Source organism: Gorilla gorilla, chromosome 9 (assembly GCF_029281585.2).
Source record: "Gorilla gorilla gorilla isolate KB3781 chromosome 9, NHGRI_mGorGor1-v2.1_pri, whole genome shotgun sequence".
Classification (NCBI taxonomy): domain Eukaryota; kingdom Metazoa; phylum Chordata; class Mammalia; order Primates; family Hominidae; genus Gorilla; species Gorilla gorilla.
The window spans coordinates 90,924,851-90,938,773 of record NC_073233.2 but is presented as its reverse complement, the minus strand read 5'-3'; the positions used below and the strand labels follow the sequence as shown (position 1 = coordinate 90,938,773).

The window sequence follows — 13,923 nt, the reverse complement described above, 5'->3', positions numbered from 1 at the left end:
TGTTAGAACTCTTTAAGTTATGGACGGAAGCAACCCAACTCTAATTGGGGTAAAGAGAGAATGTGTGGGAAGGATACTGAGGTATCTTATGTAACCATGAAAAGAACAGGTACAGCCAGAACCAGGAGGTTTTAGAGCAGGTAACTTCCCTACCAGCCCCCAAATTTCAGTGGCTCAATAAAAATGAAGTTTATTTCTTGTGTGTACAGCAGTTCAACATGGTTATTCCTGGCTAGGCTGCCTTTAATGTTTCGGGCACCCAGGCTCCTTCCATCTTGTGACTCCTCTGTTCTGAGAGCTTTCTCCTTTTAACCTGCAGATGGAGAAGGAGATGGAAGGATCTCACATGGAAGGATTCCATGGGCCAGGTCTGAAAGTGGCTTATATCACTTCTGTCCTCAATCTATCGATTATAATTTAGTTTGTGACCCCATAATTTAGTTGTGACCCAGTAACAACTGAGAAAGGCCTGTCTGCCCAGGAAGAAAACAAAATAGGTTTGGTGAGCACCTAGCTAGTTTGAACCACACAGGGACTCAAAAGCTGTTAAGAGACAGAGTCTCGCTTTGTTGCCCAGGCTGCAGTACAGTGGTGCGATCTCGGTTCACTGCAACCTTTCCAACCCTTATTACCACAGCCACAGCAAATGATTGCATTTCATGGAATCTGTGTCACCATCATTTCTAACATGTACAACTATTTTATGTACCACTGAGAAAAAGAAAATGAGGTTCCTAATAAACTATCACAAAATGCTAAGATGCCGTTATAAAATGCATCCTAGTTTCCAACCAGTCAAAAATGTAAGAAAAAGTATTTTTAGAATTGATGAAGGATCATATTTATCACTTTAAAACAAAGCTCTATAATTTCATGCCTTGGTAAACTGCTCATTTAGTTTTTTCAGTCCATTTAAAAAAATACTTGCAGGCCAGGTAACAATGAATAAAACAAATTCAGCTTCTGCCTTCTTAACTCTTACTGCCTCTCCCCTTTTCATTTTCAGCGATCCCCTCTCCTCCTTTTCCATCATCCTGTTGTTATGAAGTACCTGTTGTGTGCCAGACAGTCTGTTGAACAATAGGGCTCAAGAAGGAATATGATGGTTCTTATAGAACCTCAAGGTTCTTACAGTGTGGGTAGTAAGGGGAGCGGGGTGTTGAGAGACAATCATGCAAACAAATGAGTAAATAAAGGGATTCGGGTCCTGTTATTAAAGTCTTTTTTTTTTTTTTTTTTTTTTTTTAAGACATGGTCTTGCTCTGTTGCCCAGGTTGGAGTGCAGTGGCTCAATCATGTCTCAGGACAGCCTCAACCTCCCAGGCTCAAGTAGTCCTCAGCCTCCTAAGTAACTGAGGCTACAGGCATGCACCACCATGCCCAGCTAATTTTAATTTTTTATTTTTGGTAGAGATGAGGTCTCCGTATGTTGCCCAGAATGGTCTCAAACTCTTAGGCTCAAGTGATCCTCCCACTGTAGCCTCCCAAAGCACTGGGATTATAGGCGTGAGCCACCATGCCTGGCCCCATTATTAAAATCTCTATAGGGTACTGTGGGCCCCAAAAGGAAGGGGAATGGCCAATTCTACTTTGAGGAGTGAGAATAGTTGTACCATTCTTATTCTTACTGTTAAAATGATTATACACTATTAAAAGAGTAATAGTCTCTTTGGATAATTGATGTGTAGTTATTTCCAAAGATGCCTGATAATAATCGATAAGTAGGCCAAGGTGTTTTCCAAAGCCTATTTGAATCATCTCAAATTTTCTATTGAACTTTACATTCAAAAGGCACATGTTCCAGCCTGGGCAACATAGTGAGACCCTGTCTCTACAAAGAATTAAAAAAAAAATTAACCAGGCATGGTGGCATATACCTTGTAGTCCCAGCTACTTGGGAAGCTGAAATGAGAAGATTGCTTGAGCCCAGCAGGTTGAGGCTGTAGTGAGCTATGATCACGCCACTGTACCCCAGCCTGGGCAACAGAGTGAGACCCTGTCTCAAAAAAAAAAAACAAAAACTGCCCCCTGCACCCCCCGCCTCCACCCCCCAAAAAAACCAGGCACATGTTGGCCTCCTTTTTTTTTTTTTTTTTTTTTGATATGGAGTCTCGCTTTGTTGCCAGGCTGGAGTGCAGTGGCTTAATCTCGGCTCACTGCAACCTCCGCCTCCCGGGTTCAAGCGATTCTCCTGCCTCAACCTCCCGAGACGCTGGGACTACAGGTGCATGCCATGACACCAAGCTAATTTTTGTATTTTTAGTAGAGACGGGGGTTTCACCATGTTGGCCAGGATAGTCTTGATCTCTTGACCTCATGATCCGCCTGCCTTGGCCTCCCAAAGTGCTGGGATCACAGGTGTGAGCCACCGTGCCCAGCATCTTTTTGCAAACGTTAATAAATAGTTTGCAAGGACTTTTATAGTTACAAAACAAGGCGATATCAGATTTATCTTATTGTAGAGGCAGTCTGCCCTTCTTTACATTAATTATCTACCTACTTTAAAAAGTTTCTTTTTAACCATGTGGTTCTTTTTCGAGCTTGAGTGGATGCTCCAGCTCACATACTCCAGCAGGGAAAAGGGCAGAGCATCTAAGAAGGGTGGAGTACAGCCACTCAGGGCCATGCTGGGGCCCAGCAGCAGGGCTTACAGCAATGGGATTTGGAGAGACGGTGGGTGAGGCTGTTTGGGCCTGGCATCAGCGAGCAGCCACGACAGGACCTTTCCTTAGAGGTCGCAGAGCTCAGACAGCATGAACCTAATGCAGGCTCCTTACCTGTCAAACAAGGATGCAGGCTAACATTAAACTCATTTTGATTGGCTAGACAACCCCAAGGTTGGGAAGTAAAGAGATTTTTTTTGAGGTTCATAGAAAGGTCAGCAGAGGGGCCAATGTTTGCCTACCTCCTCTGGCTATTGGAAAAAGAAAAAGCTTACCTACTGAGTCAGGGAAAGAATCCAAATTTAAACTGTCTCTCTTCTGGTGTATGAAGAGCTTAGAATTGAGCATTATAATATTCAGGATTTTTTTTTTTTTTTTGAGACAGTGTCTCACTGTTCCCCAGGCTGAGTGCAGTGGTGTTATCACGGCTCACTGCAGCCTTGACTTCCTGGGCTCAAGTGATTCTCCCACCTCAGCCTCCTGGGCAGCTGGGACTACAGGCATGTGCCACCACATTTGGCTAATTTCTTACTTTTTTAGGATTTCACTATGTTGCCCAGGCTGGTCTCGAACTCCTGGTCTTTAGCGATCCTCCTACCTCAGCCTCTAAGTGCTGGGATTAGAGGTGGGATTTTTTTTCTTTTTAAACCTTCTAGGCCAGCATATCTAGAGCAGGGTGCCTGGGGAGAGGGTGAGATTTGTGACTCCATGTCATTACTGGGCATACGGGGCCTTGTGGAGAGAAGCGAGCATCATTTTATTTTTTGTAGAGACAGGGTCTTGCTGTGTTGCTCAGGCCGATCTCAAACTCCTGGCCTCAAGCCATCCTCTTATCTCCCAAAGTGTTGGGATTACAGGTATGAGCCAGCATGCCCAGCCCCAAGTTGCTTCTTTAGAGGAAAGGAGAAAAGGCAGAATCTCTAGATCAACTTTGTGATTTATACGTAACAGTATGACAATGAAATGTGTGGTTGGGGTGTATTGTACTTGTAAATGGAGATGCTCTACTGAGGGATGGTGGAAAAGCACCCTCAGCCCTTTTCAGAACTCATTGTTAGCAATCAAAAAGAGGAAGACTGAAAGAAAAAAAAACATCCTTTGAATCAGCAAGAGGTTTATACATAGCAGTGATTTATGGGTGAACAGAGGAGGAACATTAAAAGAATAATTGCTGGCTGTTTATTTTGGGAAAGTATGTGTGGTCAAGAGTAGAGGCAGGGAGCTTTATTTTTTCTTTTACCTTGCTCTATCTTCTATTAGTGTTAATAGGATCATATATTCAAGACTTTCCTTGGCTTGTTGCCCTGACATAAATATTTGAATTCCTTGTTTTGGTATCATGTATTTTTAACAACAATAGAGGGAAAAAGAAATAATGTTGTGAGCTAAATTATTCTATATGCCTTATTGTGGATGGAATTTATTCTCTTGGGTCCATGGCTATTAAGATGATCAGTTTAGATGATCTGTGTTTCTGATAGCTCTTTCTAGATAGCTTTATAATTTGCCCAAGGGGTTTGTTCAGGGGATGGTTACATGTACTTTTTTATTTGGTGGAACAAGGTGAGTTTTAATCCTGGTTATCTGAGCTCCAGGCTTTCCATGTGCCACCGTCATCCAAAAGGCCAATAGAGTAGATTGTTCCTCTCATTGTGGCGTCCATCCTGGGGGCATTTATTAGGCAGTCACTGGATACACATTGACCCAACTTGCCCCCTTGGTAGAGGATTTAGTTCTTAGGGTTGCTGCTGCAGAATTCACTTATTCAGTTAGCAAATTGTAGTTGAGTTCCTGTTGTGCCTTTGGTATTGTTTCAGACTTGGTACTGCTCTGCGTGAAGAGCCGGAATCAGACAATTCAAGGAAACCCAGCAGAATTAGAATGTTAAAATGTCAGGGTTTAAAGGGACTTTAGAGATAATCTAATCCAGAGGCAGCAAGCTGTTTCTATTAAAAGGTCCAGAAAGTAAATATATTAGGCTTTGGGGGCCACATATGATCTCTGATGCATATTGTTCTTTGTTTTTGCAATCATTAAAAAATGTAAAAATTGTTTGGGTGCTGTGACTCACAGCTGTAATCCCAGCACTTTGGCAGGCCAAGTGGGGAGGTTCACTTGAAGCCAGGAGTTCGAGACCAGCTTGGGCAACAAAGTGAGACCCCTATTTCTACAAAATAAAAATAAATTAGCTGGGTATGGTGGTACACACCTGTAGTTGTAGCTACTCAGGAGACTAAGGTGGGGAGATGGCTTGAACCCAGGAGTTCAGGGATGCAGTGAGCTATGATCACGCCACTGCACTGAAGCCTGGGCAATAGAGTGAGACCCTGTCTCTTAAAAAGAAAAAAAGTAAAAATTATTCTAAGCTGGGGGTAGAGATATAGGCTGGATTTGGCCTATGAGCCATAGTTTGCCAACCCCTGATCTAATAGATTCCCTTCATTTTACCAATGAGGAAACTGAAGGCCAAAGGGTGGAATACCCCTCCAGCCCTTTTTCTAAGTGGTGACACTTAGAAAAGGATCCCTAGAGGTCAGGCCTACACCTCAGAGTGTCCACTCACCTTGCATATGTATAGCTTTGGTCCCGAGGGAAGTATGAATCTTAATTTTAAGACACTGGGTGCCTATCACTTTCCAGGACGGTGTTTGGGATTAAGGATACACAATTTGGTACAACAAAGCCTTAGCTCTCAGTCAGCTTAGTATATCCCATATATGCCTGGGTAAGTAATGAGGTTAAAGGAAGTAAAATGAAAGATTCAGACAACTACTGAAGAAAGGTGATTTATTTGGCAGTTGCTTTGTTTCACCAGTTTATCTGAGCAGTGTTATTGAGACATATATGAAACCATGTAAGATCAATCATAGAGCCTTTTAATATTCCAGAGCTTGAAGAGATTTTAGGATCACTTAGCTATAACCTCTCATTTAACAAATGAAGAGCATGAAACCCAGAGATTTTAAATTACTTACTCTGGGTCACACAGTTAATTATTAGAATCTCAGGGTGGACTTTAGATAGCTAGTATAACCACTCAGATAATAACAAAGATTAATAATCATAGCCAACATTTACCTAAAGTTACTATAATATGTATAGTCATATATGTAATCTCAGTTCTGACAGTAACTCAATGTAATAGGTTTACCATACCCATTTTACAGCTGAGGAGACAAAACTTGTACAGGTTAAGTCAATTTTGTCCAAAGCCACCAAGCCAATAAGTGGTAGAGTCAGGATCTAGGCTCAAGTGCTTAACCGTGGCAAGGCTGTTTATTGCAGTTTGACTAAGTGCTTGTATTGTGCTTCTCCATTCATTTGCGACTTCCTGGTGGGCAGTGGGTATGCCCTTTTAATCTGTGTTTTCCTACTCTGGGCTTGGCATATACAATTTGTTCAATAAATGTTTACAGAGCTGGGTGTAGTAGCTCATGCCTGTAATCCCAGCACTTTGGGAGGTCAGGGCAGGAGGGTCGTTTTAGCTCAGGAGTTCGAGACCAGCTTGGGCAAGATGGCAAGATCTTATCTCTAGGAAAAATTATATATATATGGGCACAGTTGTGGATGCCTGTAGTTTCAGTTGCTTGGGAGGCTGGGTGACAAAGCGAGACCTCGTCTCTATAAAAAAAAAATGTTTACAGAATAAATGAATAAATGAGTAATCCACCCTTCTTTAAACAGTTGACACTTCCGGTGATGAGTCAATGGGAGTTCAGTGTCTGTGTTAGACCATGTCTAGGTCTGCTGACGGCTAGTCCTTTCATGAGATAGGCTAATGTGCAGATTTCGGCTAGGAAAGCCTATTGCCCTGCAGTTGTTTTTACAGTGCCCCTGAACATTTTTGAGAATTAATGTATACAGTAAAATTCTCTTTGAACATCAAAGATTCCTTGAAGACCTGATAGCCTGCTTGGTTTCTCTGAATCTGAGAAGTTTGTAGAGATAACTGGAAGATTCTCTCTGTATGTGGTACCTGCCTTTTGCACAGCCATTTTAATTTAAAGCTATAGTTTCAAACTATATTCTGAAGCATCCTGGGGTTTGTGGGCTAAAAAATCAAGGAATTCTGTAAGAAAAATGAGGCGTGGATTTGGCTTTGAGCCCAATGATGCCTAAAACAAATTCTTTGCTGCATTTATTTTTCAGTTCTGATGAACGAGAACAACCAACTCATTAAATGTACAGTACCTGGCAATATTTTCTTCTCTTTCTTATATAAGTTGAATGTTTTTCTCATCTGACAATGGTAATACATGGGATTGCTCTACTGGACTTTTTCGAAGTCAAAGATCTTTGAACAGACTTGTAGTGATATTTCTGAAAAAAAAATCTTCCTACCTGGATTACTGTTTTTTATATAGAGAATGGGCTTTGTTTGCCATTCACTCTAAGTGGAATTTTTCTATATGGCATAATAAAGCTGAAGTCCTTAGATTTTAGTTCAGAAAGCCATATCCTTTGAACCTAGGCCTCTGGGTTTGTTCACATAAGTCAATATACAGCGTTAATAATTGCTGCATACCACTTGAGGGAAAATCCAAATTAAATAAAGAAGGCTTTCATTAGGTTGTGAATAAACAGATTTTGGTTATATTGGTAAGATTCTTTAGGGATTTTCAGGGGGTAGAGATGAATACAAGATACCCTTCTCATTTGCAGGTGTTTGAGAAATCTCTTAAAATAGAGAAACACAGGAATATTTGTTTTCCAACAAAAAATAATTCAAAGACCTGCCCATGTTTCTTGCCAAAGCTTTGTTCTTTTCAAGTCCCATCCAACCCTACACAAATTTTTCTTCTGATTATATTAGGAAGAAAACCTTAATGGCTGCTTGCTGTTAACATCTACCTTTAAACATTTCTTAACTATTAATGAGTCTTTCATTTAACTATATCATAATATAACCCTGGTTTACTGCACTTTATATCTACTTCCCTCCCCACTCAGCAGTAGTAGTGTTTCCTCCAGTAAAAAGGGTCAGGGGTTGGGAGATGGAAAGGATCTGTTCACTGCACGGTAGCTTGCTGTGTTATGGGGTAAATAGAGGTGTGTGGTTTTTTTTCTATCTAATTTTTTATTTTGAAAAATTTGAAACAAACATATTAATACAAAGGACAACCAAAAAACCCTTTACTTAGGTTTACCAATTGCTAACATTTTGCCACATGTGATTTATCTTTCTTTATAAATGCATATTTACACTAGGGGGTAGGGCAGACATCATGATCCTTTATCTCTAAATATATCAGTAGTCTCCTAAGTATAAGGGGGATATTCTTCTTCACAATACCATTATCATGCCTTAGAAATTTAACATTGATTCCATTATGTCATCTAATAGAGTCCATATTTAAATTTTGCCTTTGATCAGCTAGCTGATAAACAAATCATGTCAAAACTTAGTGGCTTAAAACAGCCACAGTTTATTAGTGCTCATAATTCCACGGGCCAGTTGGGTGGTTCTTCTGATGTGGATTAGGCTCAGCTGATCAACTGGGCTCCTTTATACCTCTGGAGTCAGCTGCTGGACTGACTAGGAGCTGGCTGGTCTAAGTCGGCCTCAGTTTGGATGGCTTTTCTTTGCTCTAGAGGGGTCTAGAACAGGCTAGAACAGGCTTGTTTCCATGGCTTATGGGAAGGTTCTAAGAGCGTGGAAGAGTGCAAAGCCTTTTAAGGCCTAGGCTTGGAATTGGCACAGCATCACTTCTGCGATCTTTTGGTCAAAGCAAGTCACACGCTCCTCTTGATGGGAATAACTGCAAAGTCATATTGCTCAAGGGCATGGATACAGGGGCATGAACAATCACAGCCATTTTTGCAATCTATCATACCCCTATTGTCCAAATACCGTTAATAATAATGTTAATGTTGTAATGTTAATCATTATAACTGTCGGTTTGTTTTTAATCCAGGATCCAAACAAGATTACACATTAAGTGTAGTTGTTTTACCTCTTTTGTCTTTAAATCTATAGGAGTCTCCCTGCTTATTTGTGTTTTATGATATTTTTAAGATTCCAGGTCTGTTTTCTTAACAATATCTCACAATCTGAATTTGTATAATTATTTCTGCATGATTATATACAGGTTAAATATTTTGGGCAAGAATTCTAAAGCTGAGGTTGTATATTTCCCATATCATCACAAAAGGAGGCACATAATTTTAGTTTGTCCAGATCATTAGTGATGCTAAGTGGAATCACTGGCTAAAGTGGGGGCTGCCAGATTTTGCAGTCATGAAGTTGCCATTTCCTAGAGAAAGATTTGTGGGTTTTTTTGTTTTTGTTTTTTTTGGAGATGGAGTCTCGCTCTGTTGCCCAGGCTGGAGTGCAGTGGTGCGATCTTGGCTCACTGCAACCTCTGCCTCCTGGGTTCAAACAATTCTCCTGCCTCAGCCTCCCGAGTAGCTAGGATTACAGGTGTGTGCCACCACACCCAGCTAATTTTGTATGTTTTTTTAGTAGAGATGGGGTTTCACCGTATTGCCCAGGCTGGTCTTGAACTCCCGAGCTCAGGCAATCCACCCACCTTGGCCTCCCAAAGTGCTAGGATTACAGGCATGAGCCACTGCAACTGGCCTAGATTTGTTTTAAGTCTCGACATTTGGTGTTAGCATCCTTCCAATCACATCAACGTATATTCATTAGATCTATTGTATATCTAGTCTGATTTAGTGCTATGGGGATCTAAAAGAATGGTAAGGCGTGTTCCCTGCCTGAAGGAATATATAGTTTTCTTGAGTTACTCTTTAAAAACTGAACAAATAGTAGAGGAGTGGTGATTCTAAGTTAAAAACTAATTTTTTTTTTTTTTTTTTGAGACAGAGTCTCACTCTGTTGCCCAGGCTGGAGTGCAGTGGTCACTGCAACCTCCATCTCCCGGGTTCAAGCGATTCTCCTGCCTCAGCCTCCTGAGTAGCTGAGATTACAGGCATGTGCCACCACACCTGTCTAATTTTTGTATTTTTACTAGAGGCAGTGTTTCACCATGTTGGCCAGGCTGGTCTCACACTTCTAGCCTCAAGTGAAATCTACCCAGCTCAGCCTCCTAAAGTGCTGGGATTATAGGCATGAGCCACTGCACATGGCCTAGGTTAAAAACTTTTTTTAAAAAGTTTTAAAGTTAAAAAGTTTATAAAAACTTTTTTTTTTAGCTTAATAAAATTCACAAACTGAACACATCAGGGTAACCAGTATCCAGATTAAGAAACAGAACATAACCAACATCTCAGTAAGACTGATTTTTCTGCAGCCAATTAAGCCGACCTAGTTCCTTTCCTCTTTGGGGCCTGGTGTTCAATAGCTGCAAATGGCAGCTTCCTTGGTAGTGTATGCAGCCTGTTTCTTGTATGGGTTGCTCTAAGGGACCTTGGAGACAGCCCTTTCTAATATATGTTTATGTCTCTGACCTTGTACTGTCCCCAGTGTAGGCTCCAGACAGTGGAGGTGCCTTTGGAAAGCCTCAAGGAGCCTTGATCAGGGTTCATACTGGCCAAGTTGTCTTGTCTATCCACATCAAGCTATAGAACCAGGAGCATGTGACTGAGGCCCTCCACAGGGCCAAGTTCAAGTTCCCTGGTCACCAGAAGATCCACATCTGAAAGAAGTGGGGCGTTTCAAAGTTCGATGCAGATTTTTTTTTTTTTTTTTTTGAGACAGAGTTTCACTCTGTCTCCCAGGCTGGAGTACAGTGGTGTGATCTCAGCTCACTGCAACCTCCACCTCCTGGGTTCAAGCAGTACTCCTGCCTTAGCCTCCTGAGTAGCTGGGACTACAGGCACATGCAACCACGCCCAGCTAATTTTTGTATTTTTTTGGTAGAGATGCGGTTTCACCATGCTGGCCAGGGTCGTCTCAAACTCCTGGCCTCAAGTCATTTGCCCACTTTGGCCTCCCAAAGTACTGGGATTACAGGTGTGAGCCACCATGCCCAGCCAGTGCAGATGAATTTGAAGACATGGTGGCTCTGGTATGAGAAGTGGCTCATCCCAGATGGCTGTGGGGTCAAATACACCTCCAGTCTGGGCAAGTGGCAGGCCCTGCATTCACGAAGGCTTCCACTGTGCTGCTCCCTCCTAATGCCCACCAGTAAATCCTACTTCCTGTCCAGAAAAAGAAGATTCTGATTTTTAACTGTGTAGAACTTACATCCAAATGGTGGTTGTCCTTTTCAATGCCAAGTTAGGAGTGATCCAAGAAAATCAATATTATTTTAAGTTCAAAATAGTGTTATTCAATTTTTTTTTTTTTTTTTTTTTTTTGAGATAGAGTTTCTCTCTTGTTGCCCAGGCTGGAGTGCCAATGGCGCACTCTCGGCTCACTGCAACCTCCGCCTCCCAGGTTCAAGCGATTCTCCTGCCTCAGCCTCCTGAGTAGCTGGAATTACAGGTGTCCACCACCACACCCAGCTAATTTTGTATTTTTAGTAGAGATAGGCTTTCTCCATGTTGGTCAGGCTAGTCTCGAACTCCCGACCTCATCAGGTGATCCACCCAACTCGGCCTCCCAAAGTGCTGGGATTACAGGCCTGAGCCACTGCACCCAGCCCAAAATAGTGTTATTCAATGTGATCACTCTCTGTACTGTATTCAAGGTTGATTCAGAGTAACTTTTCACCATGTCCATTTGTCAAAATCTCTTTTCTTTCATTTCTGTCTTAGAGCAGAAGGTGACTTATTTCCCAAGGGTAGCCTTTCACTTGTGTGTTGTATCCTATTCCCTCTTGACGTGCTGGAGTCTGGTCCTCCTGTTTCTTTCTTACATCTTCTCCATGTATCTTCTGTCTTCAACTTTTCCTTTTCTTTTGGCTCCTGCTTCTCACCTTATACTCTTATTAACAGTCTTGCTGCTTCTCCTCATCAGACTACTTACTTTACTTACCCTTTCCCTCCTTTTACTGCCAAACTTTTTAAAAGACTGCCTCCTCTTCCTCTTTAACCCATTCATCCAGTTGCCCTTTGAAACTTGGTTTCTTTCCCCACAGTTCCAGAGAAGTCCATTGACAAACTCCTACTTATTAAGTCGGCCATTTTTTCAGCCTTTCTTCTTTTTGATTTCTGCTTCCTGTGGAAGTCTTACTCAACTTTTCTTTGAGACCGCCTCCTTTCTCAGCTTCCATTGTTGTGTGCTCTTGGTTATCTGCCTACTGCTCAGAGCTCTCCTCTAAGAGTTTTGACTTCCCCAAGAATTTTGACTTCCCCAGGCTGGAGTACAGTGGCATGATCTCGGCTAGCTGAAGCCTCAACATTCCAGGCTCAAGTGATCCTCCCACCTCAGCCTCCCAAGTAGCTGGGAACACAGACACACGCCACCACATCTGACTAATTTTTGTATTTTTTGAAGAGATGGAGTTTTGCCATGTTGCCCAGGCTGGTCTCAAACTCCTGAGCTCAAGTTATCTGCCTGCCTTGGCATCCCAATGTGCTGGGACTACAGTCAGGAGCCACTGCGCTTAGCTGAGAATGGCATTTCTTGGGACTTTTTATCATGGACTAAGTGTTGTTATGTTGGCAGTTTATTTGCAGTTTGCAGATTGTGGTGTTAATGGCAAACTCTCAATTAAATTTATGGACATTTTCTGTAACCCTAGCTTCTTGATATTGTGCCTAGCAGGAACTCAAGAAATATTCATTGGAATCATTCATTCATTCAGTTATTTATTTATATATTCAATAAATATTTACTAAATGACTAGTTGGTAAAATGAATTGTTTGTTAATTCAACAGTAGGTAACTTTCTTTCAAATTATCTAAATATGGTTTTCTTTGTCTTTTTCTTTCAACTTTGTCGAAGTTTGTTTTTTCCTAATTTGCGCAATTACTAATTATATGACTCTTGGATAAGTTACTTTACCTTTAGAAATCAATTTTCTGATTTTTACAATGGAATAATAATAGTGGCTACTTTCTGGGTTGTTGTAAGGATTGGATTTTTTTAAATGCACATAGCACATGCCTAGCATATAGTTATGGATCTGTAGTAATAGATGTTAGCTATTTTTCTTCTTCTTTTTTTTATTTTTTTTTATTTTTTTTGAGATGGAGTTTCTCTCTTGTCTCCCAGGCTGGAATGCAGTGGTGCGATCTTGGCTCACTGCAACCTCTGCCTCCCAGGTTCAAGTGATTCTCCTGCCTTAGCCTCTCAAGTAGCTGGGATTATAGGTGCCCGCCACCATGCCTGGCTAATTTTTGTATTTTTAGTAGAGACAGGGTTTCACCGTGTTGGCCAGGCTGGTCTTGATCTCCCGACCTCAGGTGATCTGCCTGCCTTGGCCTCCCAAAGTGCTGGGATTACAGGTGTGCGCCACTGCACCCAGCCTCATTATTTTTCTTAATAGAATGTATCAGGCATAAGGCTTTGGTCCTCACAGTAAACATCTTGAGGTAGGCATTGCTTTCCCCGTATTTCAAAGAAATAAACTGAGATTCAGAGGATTTAAATAATTTGCCAGAGGACACAGCGCTAATCAATTGCAGATATGGGATATCCAGTTCCATAGCATATGCCTTTCACCTACACCAAAAAGCCTTTCAGCATCTTGTTTGACACTTAGAAATGAACTAGGAGTCACTTTATAGCGACTAAAATTAGCTAACGTTGTTCTCATTTGCCTTCTGAGAGGTAGGACATACCAAGGGAGTTCTGTCCTGTTGGAGAAACTCCAGTCCTGAAGGTTAGATTAATTAAGATTTTATCTTAAAACCACAGAATTCCAGAGTTTAGAAGGATTTTATGTAGCATTTTCCCTATTCAATTACTGAATTCTCTCTCTAACCCTCTAGTCAAGGAGTCATCTGTTTTCTTCTTTAACGCTTCCAATGACAGAGAAGTCATCATTCACCCTCTCCCACTTCCAAGGCAGCTTATTTCACTCTGACCACGAGACAGCCTTCCTTATGTCAGACTGAATTCCTTTCCTGTCTGTCTTCCGCACGTTGGTCCCAGTTTGGCAGTGATGGCCACATGAAGTAAGTGGAACCCCTGTTTCCTAAGGCATCCTTTCAGATTCTTGCACTTTACTCTCTATCATAACCCCCAAACACTTTATCTTCACCAGAGTAGCAGCTTCAGGCCTTTAATTCCTAGCTTCCCCTTGAACAAACACAACTGGGGTCCACTTTTTTTTTCTTCTTAGTGTGATATAGTTGGCTATCTCACGAGCATTTTGCTTCTCCTCCAGTCTCTCTTAATATGTGGTACCACTCTCTACCCAGTTGTTCAAGCTAGAAACCCAGGAGTTTGTTCCCTTCACCATTCAC

The 13,923-nt window shown here is 41.6% G+C and overlaps 1 protein-coding gene and 1 non-coding gene across 19 annotated transcripts in view; both read left to right on the top strand.

Annotated features, from left to right (window-relative positions):
• The window catches only part of RAB30 (RAB30, member RAS oncogene family), a 92,757-nt gene that overhangs the window by 20,736 nt on the left and 58,098 nt on the right, over nt 1–13,923 (top strand). The gene's annotated exons all lie outside the window — the stretch shown is intronic.
• On the top strand, nt 9,911–10,045 carry LOC115936368 (small nucleolar RNA SNORA70). The gene has a single exon (XR_004071860.1). It is a non-coding gene; the product is annotated as a small nucleolar RNA SNORA70 (small nucleolar RNA).